At 36.2% G+C, this 21729-nt stretch overlaps 1 protein-coding gene and 1 pseudogene across 1 annotated transcript in view; one reads left to right on the top strand and one right to left on the bottom strand.

Moving 5' to 3' along the window:
* The window catches only part of ADAMTSL1 (ADAMTS like 1), a 904085-nt gene that overhangs the window by 598947 nt on the left and 283409 nt on the right, over positions 1 to 21729 (bottom strand). The window lies entirely within an intron of this gene.
* LOC118534178 (akirin-1 pseudogene) lies at positions 3998 to 4573 on the top strand (annotated as a pseudogene).

Genomic DNA, 21729 nt, shown 5'->3' with positions numbered 1-21729 from the left:
TGTGGAATCTAAAAAATATGAACAAACAAAACAGAAAGAGACTCATAAACACAGACAACAAATTGGTTGTAGCCACAGGGGAGTGAGGTGGGAGAATGGGCAAATAGGGGAAGGGGATTCAAAGGTACAAACTTCTAGTTATAAAATAAATGAGTCATGGGAATGCAACATGCAGCACAGGGAATAGAGACAATAATATTGTAACAACTTTGTATGGAGACAGGTGGTAGTTAGATTTATAGTGGCGATCACTTCCCAATGTATATAAGTGTCAAATCACTATGTTGTACCCCTGAAATTAAGATAATTTTGCATGTCAACTACAAAAAAAGAAAATATGCTCTCTTTAACTCTCTGCTGCTACTTTGACCTCACTACCACTCTCTTTATAAAAGGCAGGTACAACTAAAGAAAACATTAGCTGTGTGCCTACCAAACACAAACCTTTATTCTTAAAACATAAATTTTACTATGAAATCAATACCCACCTATCTGGTGTAGCAAATAATTATAGAGAGAAAAAGAAGATCAATCAGACATAAACATAACCAAAACATATGCCTTCAGTTCACAAATAGATATTTTAATATATACCTTAGGCAAGAATAAAGTATGCTAAGTATCTAGGGATTTTAGCTAAACTGTGCAAAATAATAATTATTCCATAAATGATCATATTTAATTTTAACTGGCCAGGAGCCAAACTCATTTTTTTTCTTTTCTGCATTAATTATTCTTAGCATTATTAAAAATGTTTCTGAGCAAAGCAACATTTTTACTGAGTAAATACTATAGAAACTCAGTAATTAGAATAATTGAGGATCATCTGAAGGGGTCATAGTTTAGCATTTTTTAATATTTTAGAAAAATGTGATTTTATTGCTTTCAAATACAAAGAATAATTCATACTGTGCTAACAAGGAATTGCCCAGTAGAAGGTTTTTATCAAAGATACATCTAATGGATAAATATATACTTTTTGTAAACATTAAGCTTTAAAAAGGCTTACATTATTTATTTCCATTATGGAGATGCCTGTTAGGACAAAGTAAGTTTTTGCCTAGCATAATGATACATAAATAATGACTCAATGGGATCTTCACGAATGAGGTTTTACTTTATGCCTATGCCTCTTCCAAACCACATTAACAATTTGAGCTATGAAATGTCTTTTGCTTTTCACACAGGTCTATAGCAATTGGTGCCTCATTTCGGGGGAAGGCATTTATTAAACCACACTCAACACGTGGACCAGTGTGGAAGTAGGGTTGGGGGCTGAGGAGTAGGGGTGGAGGAGATGGGACACAATAGGCTTTTCTGACATCAAAATTTCACGAAGTCCTGACGGGCAGGATGAATATATAAAATCTATAAAGAACTTATCAAACTCAACACCCAAAAAACAAAAAATCAGCCAAGAAATGGGCAGAAGACATGAACAGACATTTCTCCAAAGAAGACATACAAATGGCCAATAGACACATGAAAAAATGCTCAACATCACTCATCATCAGGGAAATACAAATCAAAATTACAATGAGATACTACCTCACACTGGTCAGAATGGCTAAAATGAACAACTCAGGAAACAACAGATGTCAGCAAGGATGTGGAGAAAGGGGAACCCTCTTACACTGTTGGTGGGAATGCAGATTGGTGCAGCCACTCTGGAAAACAATATGAAGGTTCTTTAAAAAGTTAAAAACAGAACTACCCTATGACCCAGCAATTGCACTACTAGGGATTTATCCAAAGGATACAAAAATAGTGATTCGAAGGGGCACATGCACCCCAATGTTTATGGAAGCAATGTCCACCATAGCCAAAATATGGAAAGAGCCCAGATGTCCATCAACAGATGAATAGATAAAAAAAATGTGGGGTGTATACACACACACACACACACACAAATCACGCAATGGAATATTACTCAGCAATCAAAAAGAATGAAATCTTGCCATTGCAATGACATGGATGGAACTAGAGGGTATTATGCTAAGCAAAATAAGTCAGTCAAAGATAAACAAATACCACATGATTTCACTTGTATGTGGAATTTAAGAAACAAAACATGAACATAGGGGAAGGGAAGGAAAAATAAAGTAAGATAAAAACAGAGAGGGAGGCAAACCATAAGAGACTCTTAACTACAGAAAACAAACTGAGTGTTGCTGGAGGGGAAGTAGGTGGGGGGATGGAGTAATTGGGTGATGGGCACTTGATGTAATGAGCACTGGGTGTTATATGCAACTGATGAATCACTAAATCCTACCCCTGAAACTAAATTTAATTTAAATTAAAAAAGCTAAGAGGAAAGCAAAAAAGAAGTCACAAACTGACTTGAATTTAATCCATGAATTTAATCTTTCTTCAGAGCCTATTGACTTTTAACTTAGCTTTACTTCTAACAACCTTATTTATCAAATTTCTTACTCCAGGGCAGTTTAGAAGCAGCAAATGAGTAGTTTATAGGAACAGATTTATGTACTTTAAAAAGATCGGAAATGTAGAAAAAGCTTTATGCATGAAGATGTTCATAATGAGGTATTTGCAACAGTAAAATATTGGGGAAAATTCAACAGAAAAATACTGGAAAATAAATCACAGAACAGCAATATGACAGAATGCTGTACATTTATTAAAATAATTATATGGTAATAGTCTTATGTCCTATGTTATTTAATGAAAAAGTAGGATATAAGATTGTCAGTATAGTAAACTCTCAACTGTATCCAGGGTCCAACAGTAGAAATGTGATAATACATGCACTTTATACCCATTTATGGTCATAGTATTAAAATGAGAAAATCTATAAGCAAATGAGGAAATAATTAGAGGGATGGCCCCTTATGTCCTAGATAGCCTACTGTATGGGAAGATCTGAGAAGTTTATGTACACTACAAAGAAAGATGTAATGAAGCTCGAGAGCTTGAATTAAATATAAAATATACTTTAAAGTCTGACAGCATGAGTCTGCTCCTGACTGAATTTTATTTATTTTTTGTCACTGATAAATTCTATGACAATAATAAACAATGCAGTTGTTTAACTGAGTCATTCTTATATCAGCATTGCTTTCTGGGAAGAACCATAGTTTCAGAAAGGGAAAAGCTCCATCTGCTCCATGCCCTTTGTCAGCTGACAGGAGCTCTGAGGAATCTCTTCAGCCTGCTGGGTAAAGTGCTCTCTCTTCCCTTTTACTGGCGCATGAGGGCAATCTCAGATAGATGGGACACACACAGACAAAAAGGCAAGAGGGAATTGTTAGAGTCTGAATAGTGATTATATCTGGGAGATGGGATTTCAAGTGCTACCTATTTTCTTCTTTTCAAAATATGTTACTTTTACAAGTAGAATAGAAGGCGATTTTAAACACATTCTAGGGGAAAAGTTGGTAAATGTTAGAGTCAGGAAGTGAGGTGTTCCTTTAGGTAGGCACAAGAAAGGAAGCTTGATGACTGAGAGGGAGACAAAAAAATAATATGAGCACCAAAAATCATAGAAATATGGGACAATGTAATATAGGGAAAGTAGCTTTATGTAAATATATCAACCTTGTGACTATCATTTATTCAGCTGTCATTTACTGTGCACCTACTAAGTGTTGGGTGCCTCACTGTATTTGATTCAATACAATAACGGATATATATATTGGTAACCATGAGTCCATGTGCACAAAAAATCAAGTGGTGTTTAGCAATTCTATTTATGAGAGTAGAGGTTTCCCTTCCCAATAATTTGGTGGACATGATGCTCAGAGAAATCGTCCTAGTACAGCAAACCTGAAAATACTAGACAAATACAAGTGAAAAAAAAGTTTTTTTCATTGTTTGGCTGACTGGCCTAAAAAAAAGAGAATTTCCCAGAAACCAAATACTTCAGAAAGCACAACTAAGAGGAGTAAGTGAGGGCTAGGCTTGCGAGCTCCGCGTCGGAGCTGGAGGTTGGGCCGCAGTTACCTCCGCGTCAGCTCCCGGTCCCTGGCCCCTCAGCAGCATGGTGTGCAGGGCGACGTCGAAGCGGCCCATGGAGTTCGAGGCGGCTCTGCTGAGCCCTGGTTCCCGGAAGCCGCGGCGCTGCGCCCCTCTGCCCAGCCCCACTCTGGGCCTCAGGCCCCCAGACGCCAAGCCTCCACTGCTTCTCCAGACGCAGACCCCACCGCCAACTCTGCAGCAGCCCGCCCCGCCCGGCAGCAAGCGGCGCCTTCCAACACCGAACAAATTTTTCTGAACATAAAACAAGAATACAGTCGTTATCAAAGGTGGAGACATTTAGAAGTTGTTCTTAATCAGAGTGAAGCTTGTACTTTGGAAAGTCAGCCTCATTCCTCAACACTCACAGCATCTACTTCTCCAGGTTCCTCCTGGATAAAGAAGGACCAGCCCACCTTTACCCTCTGAGAAGTTGGAATAATATGTGAGCGTCTCTTAAAAGACCATGAAGATAAAATTCGGGAAGAGTATGAGCAAATCCTCGATACCAAACTAGCAGAATATGAATCTTTTGTGAAATTCACACATGATCAGATTATGCAACGATATGGGACAAGGCCAACAAGCTATGTATCCTGAAGCTTTCTTGCATATTTGGTACCAGGTTTGACCTCAAGAGATGGCTGCTGTACCCTTTTTGCAACTGGTTTGATATCACATTGCAGCACCAACTTTGCATCCTGAGAACACTTAAATGTTTCTGCAGGTCCATTTTATACAACTTGAAAGACCTTAAAACTTTCTGGTTGCCACAAGCATATTTTTCTTTTCTGCTCATCCAATAAACAGCTGTGCCCTACTGTGATAGATTTTCCAAACAAAAATACCTGGAGCAGCAGTTTAGCAAAATATGCCCTCAGTGGCACTCAACAAACGGAGTTTCCCCAAGCAGAGTTCTATAAGAAATGAAATGGAACAAATAATCCTAAAATTTGTATGGAACCAGAAAAGACCCCGAATAGCCAGAGGAATGTTGAAAAAGAAAAGCAAAGCTGGTGGCATCACAATTCCAGACTTCAAGCTCTATTACAAAGCTGTAATCATCAAGACAGTACGGTACTGTCACAAAAATAGACACATACGTCAATGGAACAGAATAGAGAGCCCAGAAATGGACCCTCAGCTCTATGGTCAACTAATCTTCAACAAAGCAGGAGAGACTATCCAATGGAAAAAAGACAGTCTGTTCAACAGATGGTGTTGGGAAAATTGGACAGCCACATGCAGAAGAATGAAACTGGACCATTTCCTTACACCACATGCAAAAATAGACTCAAAATGGATGAAAGACCTAAATGTGAGACAGGAATCCATCAAAATCCTAAAGGAGAACACAGGCAGCAACCTCTTCGACCTCAGCCACAGCAACTTCTTCCTAGAAACATCGCCAAAGTCAAGGGAAGCAAGGGCAAAGATGAACTATTGGGACTTCATCAAGATAAAAAGCTTTTGCACACGAAAAGAAACAGTCAACAAAACCAAAAAACAACCGACAGAATGGGAGAAGATATTTGAAAATGACAGATCAAAAGCGCTAGTATCCAAAATCTATAAATAACTTATCAAACTCAACACCCAAAGAACAATGGTCCAATCAAGAAATGGGCAGAAGACATGAACTGACATTTTTCCAAAGAAGACATCCAAATGGCCAACAGACACATGAGAAAGTGTTCAACATCGCTCGGCATCAGAGAAATCCAAATCAAAACCTCAATGAGATACCACCTCACACCACTCAGAATGGCTAAAATTAACAAGTCAGGAAACGACAGATGTTGGCGGGGATGCGGAGAAAGAGGAACCCTCCTACACTGTTGGTGGGAATGCAAGCTGGTGCAGCCACTCTGGAAAACAGTATGGAGGTTCCTCAAAAAGTTGAAAATAGAGCTACTGTAAAACCTAGCAATTGCACTACTGGGTATTTACCCCAAAGATACAAATGTAGTGATCGAAGGGGTATGTGCACCCCAATGTTTATAGCAGCAATGTCCACAATAGCCAAACTATGGAAAGAGCCAAGATGCCCATCAACAGATGAATGGATAAAGAAAATGTGGTATATATAAACCATGGAATATTATGCAGCCATCAAAAGGAATGAAATCTCGCCATTTGCAACGACGTGGTTGGAACTGGAGGGTATTATGCTGAGTGAAATAAGTCTATCAGAGAAAGACATGTATCATTTAATCTCACTGATATGAGGAATTCTTAATCTCAGGAAACAAACTGAGGGTTGCTAGAGTGGGGGGTGGGAGGGATGGGGTGGTTGGGTGATGGACACTGGGGAGGGTATGTGCTATGGTGAGCACTGTGAATTGTGTAAGACTGATGAATCACAGACCTGTACCTCTGAAACAAATAATACGTTATATGTTAAAAAAAAAAAAAAAAAGAAGATAGTAGGAAGGGAAAAATGAAGGGGGGAAATCGGAATGGGAGACAAACCATGAGAGACTATAGACTCTGAGAAACAAACTGAGGGTTCTAGAGGGGAGGGGGGTGGGGGGATGGGTTAGCCTGGTGATGGGTATTAAAGAGGGTACGTACTGCACGGAGCACTGGGTGCTATACGCAAACAATGAATCATGGAACACTACATCAAAACCTAATGATGTAATGTATGGTGATTAACATAACATAATAAAAAAAGGGGGGGAAGTGAGTTTTGAAGCTGGTATTTACTGTGGAGGTATCTGCTAGTAGCCTGAGGTTCTGTGTGTGTGTGTGTGTGTTGTTGTTGTTGTTGTTGTTGTTGTTGTTTATTTGAGCTGTTCATTCTGGTAACAGAAGGCTAAACTATAGGCCCAAGGAAAATAAACTGGAGAACTGGAGAATCTCACATAAGTCCAGGGTCCCCAGACGGCTACTTGCTCAACAGATGAACCAGGAAAAAACTCTGACTTCTGAGAAGTGGGTGGGATATGTTCAAAACTCAGCCCTGGCTCTGGAAGATTGGGAAAAAGAAAAAGAAGACCATAGTTTTTACTCATATTGGTTTGGAAGCTGGATTAATAAGAATCTATGTGGTTACAAAATTAACCCAAAAAAATCCTGGGTTAGTAATGCTCCTAGATGCCTAGTAGAAGCAAACATAAAACCACTATGGAGGAACACACTTTAAACCTAGGCTTCAAAAATTTACCACAGAAAAATTTAAAAGAAAATTAACTCACAATGGGGAAAAAAAAAATCACCGAACCCATGAGGAAATAGGCTACCATGGATGAGAGTCAGCAGAAGCAACATATATAGAATTTGAGCTAGATGAGCTGCATATATTAGAATTTTCAGGTACAAAGTATAATAGGCATGTTTAATATATTTAAAAGTATTCTTTTAACTAAAATTCTTGGAGGTATTAAGTAACAAGACATTTCAGAATTGAACAAGCATATATGAAAAATAACCAAATAGGACTTCTGGAGATAAAGTGAATAACTATTTAAAGTTACAACTCAGACTATAGATAAAAGAGCAGAATTAATGAACTGAAATAGAGATAAATGTATATTAAATCAAATGCTGCAAAAAGAAAGAAAAACATGGTAAAGAAACATGGAGAATAAAGTGAAAAGTTCTGACCTATATACTCACAGTTCTTAAAGGATATCAGGGGAAGAGGTAAGTTTTGATGATATATTGGCTGGAAATTTTCCAGAACTAATGAAAGACAATGATCCTCAAATACAGAAAGTACAAAAAAAACTTCACAAAGAATGAATAAAAATGAAATCTATACCTAGATACATCACAGAGGGACTACAAAGCAACAATGACAAAGAGAAAACAAAAGTGGAAAGAAAAGAGGTCAATTAAAATGGCAGCTGTATTCTCAATAGTTATAATGGGAGATTATACATTGTAGTATATTTTGGAGAGTACAAAGAGAAAATAACAGTTGACCCACAACTCTCTATCAAGGAAAACTACTTTTTAGGAATTGGGGTGTATCATAAACCTTTGCAGGCAAACTCGTAAGGAAAGTATTTATTTCCTATACCTATTCAATACATGAAATTCTAAACTATTTCATGGAGAATGAAAATGATTCCAGAATTAAGGTTTGAGATGAAGGAAGAAAGAGGGAGAAAAAATGGTACATGAGCATGCTGAAACAAACACTGACTGCAGTATATACAATGCCAATAATAATTAATTCATGGAGTAAAAATAAAATCAAGATAGACTAGGACTGAGGACAAAAACAGAAAACAATTTCGAAGAGGATGCTTGGGGGTAATTCATTTCAAATGGCCTTGTTTGTGAGGTGATTAAAGATATTTAGTAACTCTCAACACTGGGAACTGAAATATGCATGTTACAATTTTCAAGATAACTACAAAATGAAGAGAAACTTTAAGTTCCAAACTGTTGAAGGAAGCTACAGTTTGGGGCACCTGGCTGGCTCAGTTGGTGGAGAGTGCAACTCTTCATCTCAGGATTGTGAGTTTGAGGCCCATGTTGGGTGTAAAGATTAGTTAAAAATAAAAAATCTTGAAGGAAGACACAGAATGAAGCAAATAAGAAGATAAAGCATGAGAAAAAGAATATAAAGTAATAGGAAAAGAGAAATTATAAAATATAAATGAATGAAAATGACAATAATAATAATATAAAGAGACTAATAGCTAAAAAAAAGTTGATCAGACTAGATAAAATAAAAAAGCAAAAACAAAATTATATATAAGAGACACATTTAACACATAAGGAAACAAAATGTTGAAAGTTAAAGGATGTAAAAGTTTAACAGGAAAATACTACTAAAAGAAATCATAGATAGCTATTTTAATGGGAAATAAAGTAGACTTCAAGATAAAATTATTACTAGTGGTAAAGAGGGTAGAGAATACTTAGACAAGTCTTAAGATACAATTTTAAACTTGTACGCATTTAATAATATGGCCCAAAATATAAAAAGAAAACACTGAACAAAATTTGAAAAAGGAAATTACAAATTTTTCATCATGATAGGAGATTCTTCCCTGAATGAACGAATTGATAGACAAAAATAAAACAAGGGTATAAATATAGAAACAATACCAATTATAAAATAATATTAATCTAAAGGACATATATAGAACACTGCACCAACAACTAGATAACAGACATAACTGACCTTGTACTAGAACACTAACAAAAAGATAAATATATTTGGAAATTTATAAACTTCTAAATAAGAAGTAATGAAAATCAGAGAATACTTAGAATCAAATGATAATAAAAAAACATCACATATCGGGGCACTTGGACTCAGTCCGTTAAGCATCTGCCTTCGGCTCAGGTCATGATCTCAGGGTCCTGGGATCAAGCCACATGTTAGGCTCCCTGCCCAGTGGGGAATCTGCTTTTCTCTCTCCCTCTGCCACCCGCCCCCACTTGGGCGTGCTCTCTCTCAAATAAATAAATACAATTTTTTAAAAAATCGCATATCAAAACATATAGGATGTAACAAAAAATTATTAAAGAGAAATCTATAGACAACTCTGATATTAAAAAAGATAAACCTAGGGGCACCTGGGTGGCTCAGCCATTAAGCGTCTGCCTTCAGCTCAGGTCATGATCCCAGGACCCTGGGATCGAGTCCTGCATCAGGCTCCCTGCTCGGTGGGAAGCCTGCTTCTCCCTCTCCCACTACCCCTGCTTGTGTTCCCTCTCTTGCTGTCTCTCTCTCTGCCAAATAAACAAATCTTTTTTTAAAAAAAAGATAAACCTAAAAGCAAATGCACAAAACATTCAGCTTACTGTAGTACAGTGAAATAAAAATAAGGAAAATATGCAAATTAGGTTAAAATATGTGAAAGATAAATAAGACATATGAACACACATCTAGTAGGAACCCTAGAATAAGAGAATAGAATGAGGAAGACAATATTTGAACACATAATGGCTGATATTTCCCCAGAATTGAAAAAATTATGGAATCCTCATATTGAAGAAACACACAAATCTTCAAAAGATTAAATAAATTTACAGCTGTTCACATCGTTGTGTACAGCAACAGCAAGAATTGTGTCCAATTTGGGAAGTTTAAAAACAAAGTACAACTAAAAAAACTAAACAGTGATGAGGCTAAAACTAAGGCACTCTAAGGCTTTTTTAAGAAGAGGGCATGGTATTTACTAAATTAGATTTTCTTTGAAGAGGTATGCATGCCTAAAATGAAAGAGAAACTACTGAAAGGTTGAAGTAGAACATATTGCTGAAAAACAATTAGCAGGCAAAGATGGGTAAGGAAAAGTTGATCAACACAATAACAGATAAGAAAGAAAATGCATAAAAAATAGGAAGTACAAAATAAGATGGAAAAAATAAATCAAAATGTTAGTATTCACAAATGTAACCCAACTAATTTCACCACTTTAAGAATAGAAGATTCTCCTATTTGATTTAAAAACAACAGTAAAATAATACAATATGGTGTCTAGAAATGAGACACATAGGGACACTAAATGGTGAAAGTAGAGTATTGAAAATTATATCTTATTAACTGAAAACTGAAAAGCTGGTATAGCTATATAAATATCAGACAGTATAGAGTTTAAGGAAAACAACTATCAGGATAATGAGAGTCACTACTTAGTAGTAAAAAGAACAGTCTATCATGAAGATAAAAAATTCTGAACCTCTGAACATCATGAAGATAAAAAATTCTGAATTTACAGTTAAAAACAAACAAAAAACCACAAAGCAAATTCTGAATATAGAGGAAAAGAGTCTTAGAAAAAGAAATCAATAAATCCATCATCATAAGGGAAAATATTATCAGACCTTAACCAAAAACTGATTGATCAAGCAGATGAAATATTAGTAAAGTTATAGAGGATTTCATCGTGACAAATAGTGATATGAAACATTTTAACCTAACAAATGCTCAGAAAACAACTACTTAATGCGAAAATGTTAAAAGCATTCCCATTAAAATAATAAAGGAGGCCAATATGGCTGGTGGCCCTAACCAATGAAATGAAAATGAACTACAAAACTAAAGACTGAAAAGGAAGATACAAAACTGTCCTTATTTTCAGTCATCATGCTTATCCTTATAGAAAATCTAAGCAATATATAGAAACAAAAAACTAACAGAGTTTAACAGGATTGCTAGATCTAAGGTCAGTATAGCCAAAATATCAACTGTGGTCCTATTTACCATCAAACAATAAAATTTTAAGAACATAGTTTTATAATAATATTACAAGTTACAAAGAACCTTGGCATAAAACTAACAAGATATTCAAAATCATTATGGGAAAAATTAAGAAACTTTAATAAAAGATATAACATTATTTTAACTAGCAGGACATATATGCTAAGTTAATAGATAGGAGGATAAAATATCATGAAGATATAAATTATCCATATCTTCATCTATAAAGCCAATGCCATACTAATTTCAGCAGGGTTTTTTTAAAAAGCCAAATCTAATCCATATTGAACAGTGAAGTGATGAGACAAGTTTGAGAAATGATAATATAGCAGGATTCAATAAACCTATAGCAAATTAGAGAAATGTAATATTGACACAAATATAAACCAACAGAGTAATGAAACTAAATAGAGTAATGAAACTAAATGGAGAATATATCTGGTTTTTGACAGATATAGCATTATAAATCAATATGGACAAGAAGATAGAAAATTTGGTAATCCATATTAGAAAAGAGAAAATTAGATCTTTATATCAAATTATTCATTAAATAAATTCCAGATTAATCGAACATCTAATGTAAAACCACTACTTTAAAGTGTTAGAAGAAAATTTTTGGACTATATGTTTACAAACTAAAGAAAGAAAGAAAAGGATTTTTTTAAGTAAGACATAAAAGCACAAATCAGAATAGAAAAGACTGACAAATTGAATACATCAAAGTTAAAAATATTTATATAACCAAATGCTACAAAGGCAAGAATAAAAAATAAGCCACAGCCTAAAAGAAGATATCTCCATATGTAGACAAATGATTGGTTTCCAGAATATATAAAGAGTGCATGCAAATAAATACAATAAAGACAATCAACCTAATAGAAAATAGGCAAGATTCAAACTAGCAATCAACAGAAAAGGAAATCAAAATGGTAAATAAATATATATAAAGATTACCAACATCAATTGTAATCAAAGAAAGTCTTCATAGCTGTACATTTCATATCATTCTATAACTTTTTCTAAATGGCAGGAAGGATGAACTTCATCATAAAAAATTAACAAGTGCTCATTATATTTGTGACCGAAAAACATTTACAATAAAAATTAGTGGCTAAATAGCATGGACTTAATATCCGAAATTAACTTACATGAAATGCCTTTCTCAAGATGATGCCAGATAAATTATGTATGTGATTATAAGAGAGGTACTGATATTTGGTAGGACTTACTGTATTTTCTGTAGAGTTGGATATGTCAGAAAAAAATGAGGAAATAGCTTTTATGATTTGTATCTTCAGCCTATGATTCACTTTATGAACATGACTGTTAGCTGTAACTAGAGAGATTTAAATAAAAAAAAGCATTTGTTTTCCACTTACACTAAGCAAGCACTTTGAAAATGTCAAGAGTCAAGATTAAACTTTCTTATTTTTTAATATTTCTTCAAATTATCTTCCTTCTCCCACTTTAATTATAATAGCTGATTCTGATTTAACTTGTGGGATGCTAAAAAGAACTTCAAATTCTAGCCATTAGCAATTATGCCCCCCTGAAGTTGCAGTTCTTCATATTTCTCAGCACTGTACATTCTTAGGATACAAGAAAGAAAAACCTTCCTGTGTCTAAATCAAGAGAAGTTTTTCCTGTGGTGAAGAATTCAGCCAACAGCCGCATTTTTCTGGAAATCCCACCTTTTCTAGTGAGGCCATCATCCATTTTGGCTAAGATCATGGGGCACAATGACCAAAGGGTCAGGTGCAAATGGCTTTTGGAATTAATAGGAGAGATGATGGGGCAAGAAAGAGAGAGTTGAATGCGTATGAACCAAAACTACACTTCAGACATCCCCAGTCATGTCTATGATTGTCCACACATCTCGTTAGAGAGAGATACATGGTGGTGAGAAGAGGAGAGTGGAGATCAACTAGCTAAGTCTTTTGGAAAGAGCAAGACTTTCAGGTTCTAGGAAGTAGGAAATCCAAGATCCTAAGATGTCTAGAGCAAGAGACGGTGGGGAGGAGAGTAAAGGTGGTACCATCCCTCAGAGCTTCAAGAAGCATTTGCATGAGAGCCATCCAGAATGAGTCATGGTGATGTCACAGAAACAACACATGAGCAAAACAATGAACTTCTCTGAGCCTGTTTCCTCATCTAAATCTCACAGGACTGTGACGAGGAACACATGGTATAAAGATACAATACGTAAAAGCACCTTAATAACTAGCATTACTGTGGAGCACAGTGACTAACTTTCTAATAGGGAAAAAAAATCAGGCAATGTGACATGAATGCCTCTCAGGACAGATTTCCTACTAGCCCCTTCTGTATTCCTTTAGGGCCCAGATTAAATGCCATTTCCCTAGAGAACCCTCCCTGGTCACCTACCTAGAGTAAGTATCTGTTGGATTTTTATTGGTTTTCCTCATAGCCCTATCTCAAATCTCAACAACCTAATGAGGTGGCATTAATAGTACTCCCATTTTATTTTATTTTTTTTTAAAGATTTTATTTATTTGTCAGAGAGAGAGATCACAAGCAGGGGGAGTGGCAGGCAGAGGGAGAGGGAGAAGCAGGCTTCCCGCTGAGCAGGGAGCCTGATGTGGGGCTCGATCCCAGGACGCTGGGATCATGACCTGAGCTGAAGACAGACGCTTAACCGACTGAGCCACCCAGGCATCCCAGTACTCCCATTTTAGAGATGAGAAGGTGGAGTCCAAGAAAAATTTAGGCCACCCACCCAGATAATAGGGGATAAAGCCAAGTATGAACAAAGCCATCGTGGTCCCAGCATCCTTGCTCTTAACTCCCATGCCACACTATATAATCTAAAATTTCAATGATAAAAAATGAAATTAACAAAGACAAAAATGTTAATATCTGGATTCATCATTCACCAAGAGGGTGGGGTAGAAGAGAGTGATAAAAGACTAAAGGAAAAAGCAAGAGAATTATGAAATGTTTGTCTTCTTGAAAAAATAAATAAATAAAAGGAGGGCAGGAAGGATTACCACCTGAGGGCATAAGTAATGTGTTACTGCCGCGTGCCCAAATCAGTCTGGGGAAGTACTGGCTTGTTCTGCCTTCACTCTCTTAGCTTAGGGGCTTACCTGTCAGAGTGAGCTTGATGTTGCTGCCAACCTCCTAACAGGGTAGTGTTTGCTCCCGTCATACCTCATGCCCAAATTCTTCTCTTGTTAATACTCTTACATGTGTTTCTTTTGGAGGCATCCAATGCAAGTGTAAAAGAATTAGTCTTGATGAAAGCCATCCAATCAACAGCTATAACCTGGCAGAATTTCTACTTCCAGTCATACCTGCAAATTGCTTAAAATGAAATACTACGACTACACCTCATGTTCTGCTTCAACCTCAGATTAAAGTCAACCTTTCCCTCCAAATCGGGACACACCTGAGGGTGTGTAAGGAGTCCTGAAAAGGAACGACAAAAGTTGGATCTCATTTTTTCACTTAGCACAAGCGGAGTACATATATACATTTTTTTTTTTTTGACGCAGTTGTATTGAGGATCCTTTTATTAAAAAGAGACATACCTTGGTTCAAGTAATCAATGAAATGCGTGGAAAAAAATTTATTTAAAAATAAATTAGGATGTCTTCCCAGGAGTAGTCTTATTACAAGAGGAGCTATCACAGGACTTCACCACAGGATCTTACCCAGTATCTATGAAGGTTTGAGATCCTAACTCTGTTCTCATGAATGACTCTCTCAGGAATAAGAGGATTCACAACCCTGAACATCCAGTGAGTTGACAAAACTAACCTGCATCTCACTCTTGCAGCAGCTGACCTGACTGATACGGACAAATCAGAATTCTCGGTGGGGACAGCAGGTGCTCGTGCCCCTGCCTTGGGGTCCTGCCCAGAGGCTCCCTCTGCAGGTCAACCCTAGCACCTGCAAGAGCAGGAGCAAGGGAAACACATGGGGACTTCTCACACCACAAATCTACTTAAAAGGTTATAAATCAAGCTAATAAACCATTAAATAAAATATTCTACCTTCCCACCTTGATGAATAAACCTCCATGACAGTAAAATTGAAAAAGGGTAAAGCTATGGGTTTTTCATGAATGATAATCAGTGAGACATCAAAGATGGCTAATGTTAATTATTACTGTGTATGTCTCAGGGTTCTGTTGATAGACCAGCAATGTTTAGATGAGTCATAAAATAAACACATAAATATTTCATAGATATTATGTCTATTCCATAACATTTAATTTTCCTCGCCTTCATTTTGTAAAATAATGGTTATTATAGTTGAGATTTTCACATAGATTTTCTTAGATTGACAACAATGCTGAATTGGATAATCTCTTATAGTTCTTATAATTTGTCATTAATTTTAATTTAGATAAACTTCTTTTTGTTGAGGCAATAACCACTCAAACTGTCAATAAAATTCTTAAAGAAAAACAAATTTAAAAGTGGCTCCTTAGTTTTATATATTACTTTAATGTTCAAATGCTTGATGTTTAATTACTTTAATGGTATCATATAATTTTTTATCTCTGTAGAAAACAGAACAATATTTTGATCTCATCATTCAAGCCACCATCTCATATTTAACTTTCACTATCCCTTGAAGCAATATCTATACCTATAAAGCATTTAGGTTTTCTTCTTTCAAATTTTTCAATGCAGAGCTATTATATAGAAAACCAAAACCAGCAGTATGTTGTTCAATTTGTTAAAATCTCTCAGTCCAGACTATTCCTTGATCCATGGTAGCCAGAAAATAATGTCTCTAGAAATTACTTTCAGGGTTAGATATATATAAATCTTCCTCTCTACAATGTTCACGACATTTTTCATGGAACGTCACTTTTCTTGTGTTGCTTCTAAGTTGCTTCTTATTTAGTAAAACCGTTTTCTCTGAAATGTTTTAAAATAGTTTTAAGTCCTTTCAAATAAAATAAACAAACTTTGATATTTCTGGGTTTTTATGAAATAAAAGTTTTGTGAACATCATTAATAGCCAGCAATAGTTCACATCAAATGGCCATGGATAGCACAAATTCAAAATACATTTCTGCAAAAGACCATGACTCACTTCATTTATGGATCTTTTGTGATGTCACATAACTGTTCTAATGTATTTTTTAAATTAATCTAAATATTTTAATAACACTGAATTGGCATTTCCACCATCAGGTGTCCAAAATTGGCTATGAGGTGAACTCTGGTATCACCAAAATTTTGTTCCATCAAGATGTTCCATATTGGAACAGAACCAAAAAACATAATGTTTGAATTGTTCAAAAGGATGTTATTGCTATGAGCACATTAGAAGCTACACCCCCTAATAACAAATACCTTAAGTGATTTCCAGAAAGATACCTGAAAATAAACCACACTTGATTTTGGAATATCTTTTATGAAAACATGTAGCATAACTACGCATAATGTGATTTTTCATTTAAAAAAGGGAAAAATTTAAATCTACTTCATCAGTATGATTCTCGGTTGATAGATGAACATAGTAGAGAAATATGGTTGTTAGAGAAGAAGGAAATATGGGGTGATGATTTGACAATGAGAATTTAGCCTATAGATCACTAAGAGCTAAGTGTGTGTTTTAAAACATTATCTAAATATATTACATAAATGAAATTTTTAAAATTACAATTAAATTTCTTTGGACCCAGAGTCTGTCTTTTACATCTTTCAGGTACAACCGGTTTCCTCTCTAAGTTCCAGCAGAGACAGAGTGAAGAGTGTGTTTTGCTTATTAGAATCCCCAAAAAAGTGGACACAGAATACCCTCATTTTCTAGTTACGGATATGGAGTAGCAGAACATAAAAAGACACCCATATGCTTTATTATCAAATCGATGGACCCAAGAGTTCCATTCTGTTTCCTTTTCTGCAAGCATCTTAGAGCAGAAGCTTCAGTGCGGGCTGAGTGCCCGGGGAAAGTAACACTAGAGGGCACTAGCAGTTTGCTACTTAAAGACTTCCCAGCCAGCAACGCCCAGTTTCTGTCTGACAGACATCCACTCGAATTCAGTCCCTGAAAATGTCCCTCACCATCACGGCTCCAGCGAAACAAGATCATGAACCTGTAAATGTGTTTTGGCTGAAGTCAGAAGGAGAGAGAAGAAACCTGGCTGGCCCAGGCAGTCTCATAGTTGATCATCTAACCAGGTGGAAAAGATATTAAGTAGATTCCAATGATAGCTTTGGGGCAAGAACCAAGCTTGTAGTTGACAGTTTGTTTTGTTTAATGCATGCAAATTAATGAATTTTTGGTGTGGTGAGTGTGTGTGTGAGAGTTTCTGCCAAAATATCAAACACTCACTTACCCTTAAAAACATTTGCAAATGGTCATATACTACATTATTTAAAGTCAGGCTGAGTTGATGTTTTGAGCTACTGTTAGCATAAATATACAGGATTCCATTAAAATAATATCTCTAAGGTCAGGGAATGTGCATTTAGGACCATCAGCTACAAATTTTATTAAAAAGGCAATATTAAAGTATGACTTTCAGATGTCATTCTGTCCTAAATCATTTTAGCTTTATGACTAATGTGAAAAAAAAATTTGGGGGGGGGGCGGTAGGGGGAATGTTGAAGCATGTCTCACTTGGTTTCAGCATTCATTGTCTGACTGAGGGACATCATCCATATGACAAAGCTGAAACTCGCTCCACAGCCAGAGGTTGTCTTGCCTTTAGATGGGAGACAATTCAAACTCTAACTACATATTATAGAAACTGTGTAATTTAGTAGATTCTGGGACTTTTGATCTCTACACATTTTTTTAAAAGACTAACATCAATTTGCATATGTATTTTCTCTTGTATACGGAATTACAAAGACTGTACTAAGCGATTAGACGAGATTGGGCGTGTTCAGGGTGGGATGGCCGTAGACTGTACTAAGCGATTAGAGTAACAACTTTTTAAATTACATTTCAGCCTGATCAATCCATTCTTCGTCAAGACCAGCAGGATGAATCTGCTATTTGACAAAACCGGTAAGTAAAATATTACTTCTATGAAGGTTTTTTTTTTTTTTGGTTGGTTAACATGAGCTAGTCATAAATACAATTGCCAAGCATTATCTATGCTCATTTTAAAATCATAGGCACAGTTGGAAGTTAGCCATGTCACACAAGAAACCTTGGTCCAGGAGGTCGAATCATGGCTTCAACACATAGAAATGCCATCATAGAAGGGTGAAAATTATTATTGACAATTTTTTAATTCTTGCCCCAAGCCCTACTTGTCCTGCCCAATATCAGACTGATGTGATCTATGTATCATTCATTCATTTGCTCAACAATATCCATGGTCACCCTGTTAAGAGGTGAATAGTGGTACAGCCCACTTCTATTTTTAAGCTCCTGCATCTATTTTCAAAAATGAAGAAACGAGAAAAGAATAATGCCAAAACTGGTACATTTTAAGTCTTTACATTTTAGAAGTGAAAAATGTGAAAACATAATACAATACGTCTGTGCTATTTGTAGATAATGATGGAATACATGAAAAAAATTAATTTATAGCACATTATAGGCCATATGACCTAGTAAAAAAACAAAGATCTACAGATACAAACGAGCATCTTTTAGTTCTCTTAGTGTATTTCTGAGGCTGTATATAGAACTTCCTAGTTGAGGATGATATCTTTTGAAGCTCTTTGATCATGTGAGGGTTGGACCAAGAGGCCTTCATCCCACCCCACTCTCCCATGATAGTAGGAGATAGATTTGATTCTTGCCCTCAGGAATCTTAAATTCTTAGCAGGGAGACAACTTGCCCACAGACATTTAGGTACAAAATTAAGGTGGTCCTGAGGGCCATAGCTATCATAATAGGGCAGAACAAGCATCAGAGAGGGACCCCCAAGTCTTGCTGGGAGAGTCTTCTGGGCTGGAACTCCAAGGATGGAGTAGGAGTTGTCCAGAGGAATAACAGGTAGAGAGGGTACGGGAGACCGGAAAGGCATGTCCAAACGCACAAGCATTTGAATAAACATGGAATACTTGGGAACTAAAGCTAAGTTTAGATATTTGGTCTCAGGGTATAGAACTGTGACACGTACTTGAATGTTTGGTTTGGAAATCCAGGCTGGACCTTCACAGAAAAAGGATCAAGAGGTTCTCAATCCCTGAACCAGAGGACAGAGTTCAGGATAGGATTCTAAAGGCGTTTCTGTTTCATTTGCCACTTTTTAATAAGACATTGTACGACAGAGATACTAAAGCTAAGTAAATAAAACTTCTGGTTTTAAAGCAGTACTTTTCAAATTTTAGATGGCTGCCCATTTGGCTTATGAAATCAATCAAGCGGGTCATGAGACTGGCATCTTTAGAATGAAATAAAACAGGAAAGAAAAACAAAACAGAAAATAGCTGAAGAATATCCCTTGTATTAAGGGTGTTACTTTATGAAATAACTATTTTAGTTTTTGCATACGGAGGGCAGAAGGAACAATGTGTTTCTTACTATGTGGGTGGTCATGATCACAAATTTTTTGAATAAACGCTGACCCAGAAGTTAACAACAACAACAACAACAAAAAAGCTACACAATTAGAAAGTTGAAGACATTTGAAGAATAAAGAAATATTGGTGACATCAACAATTCACTGCTTGGGAGAAAAGGAGATAAAAGATGAATTGAAGAGGATTTAAAAATGGGGGACCATCAAATAGTATTGATTTAAGTAGTCTGTGAAGCTGGGAAGTTGCCCTGTCTGTCTCTGCACAGCCAGCTCTGGGTAATCCTAAGCATGGCTCCGATATCCTTCCTCAGACCTCCCTTGTTGCTCCTCTTGTTATAATTTTTCACCTTGCACCTTGCACCTTTCCTTTATAGCACTTACCACAGTGTGTAATTAGATATTTATTTGTGTCTCTCTGTTTCTCTGTTTCAAAATGGTTTTAAACTCTATGGTGGCAGGTTTTTCTTCTGTGGTTAATTGTGACATAATGCCTGGCCAGGCACTCGATTCATATTTAAGGAACAGAGTATCAGGAGAAATTGGGAAAGAATTTACAAAGGACATGAAGACTCCCGAGTGTCCTGTCTAGTGTACCCTTCCGGGTTATCTGAGCAGTTCACGGAGTTATTTTCAATTCTGCAAATTGTAGAAAATGGACAGTAATGCAAATTATTTTTATCCACAGAAATGCAAATGGTTTTGGTGAATATGCAATTGATTATTACCCAATGGATACTGACGAATTTTGCATCTATTAATAAATTCATCTCGGCATTCCTGGTTGCCTCTTTGTGTATATTCTTTGGGTTCTCTCTCTCTTTTTTTAATATTTTATTTATTTGAGGTAGAGAGAGAGAGCATGAGTGGGGGTGGGGGTGGTAAGGGCAGAGGAAGAGGGAGAAGCAGACTCCCTGCTGAGCAGAGAGCCCAACTGGGGGCTCGATCCCAGGACCCTGAGCTCATGACCTGAGCTGAAGGCAGACACTTAACCAGCTGAGACACTCAGCCACCCCAAAACAGAATTTGTTTTGAAGAGAGACATAAACATAAATATAACATGTGGAAACCAATATGTGTTCCTTCCATATATTCTGTACTGGAAAGGCATTTCCATATTTAAGATCCACAGCCTAGAGAAGCTGATACGGGTTCAGAGAGATGATTAGGAGCAGTTATAATTTTTCCACCGTCTACATGCAAGTTGGTAGATATCCTATGTAGTTCCCCTCAAAACTACCAACTAACAAAAATAACTAATTATCCATTATGCTATGTCACTCAAATAGAGCAAAGGGGGAGGTAAGAGAGAGAAAAGTCAGTATTATCTGGCAAAAAGCAACCGGAAGTGTGTTTAAATGAACAAGGGTATCTTTCAATAAGAACAGTTACCAAAAAAAAAAAAAGAAGAACAGTTATATCAGCAAAGCTAAAACTCACTTTCTTAAAGATCACCAACCTATTGATTAGAATGGATTAAAATAATTAAATTGAATTCAGGTTCTTTATTTAGATGCAAGAATTAAGTTAATTGGGGCTTCCCTATATCTTTATAAAATTAAGTTCTATTTACTAAATCTGTACACAGAGTTTGAGCAGAGTTTGGTTTTGGTTCCATGGTCTAAATATTTATAAAAGTCTCAAATGAATGCTCTCATAACTCTGATAACAGGTACTGATTCTATAACAAAAAGGCCTGACGCTACACATTTCAGCAGTAACATAAAATGCATAAATGTGCCATATTCAGCAGAACAACAGAGAAGTTTCTCATGACGATGTACGTACTGCATAATAATAAACCCAAGTGGTTTCTTTCAGTCATCACAATCAAGTCTGTCTGGTATGAATTTTATATGACTTTCCATCACAAGGATTTTTTCCAACTGTAGAGCAAACAACAAACATTTCAAAAAGGAAAAAAAGGAACATGTACAATGTTGCTACAAGTTGGTACAATGCAGATTTGAATCTGCAGCGCGCGCGCACACACACACATGTGCGCAAACACCTTGGAATAATATAAGCCTAAATTAGAAGCAGTAAGTAATTCTTCCCTTTGTACAGCGTGTCACAATTCACAAAACATCTTTGAATACATTATCTTCCTAACACCCT

The sequence above is a fragment of the Halichoerus grypus genome, chromosome 14 (assembly GCF_964656455.1).
Source record: "Halichoerus grypus chromosome 14, mHalGry1.hap1.1, whole genome shotgun sequence".
Lineage (NCBI taxonomy): Eukaryota > Metazoa > Chordata > Mammalia > Carnivora > Phocidae > Halichoerus > Halichoerus grypus.
Note: the sequence above shows the minus strand (reverse complement) of the source record. Positions and strands in the feature narration are given on the sequence as shown.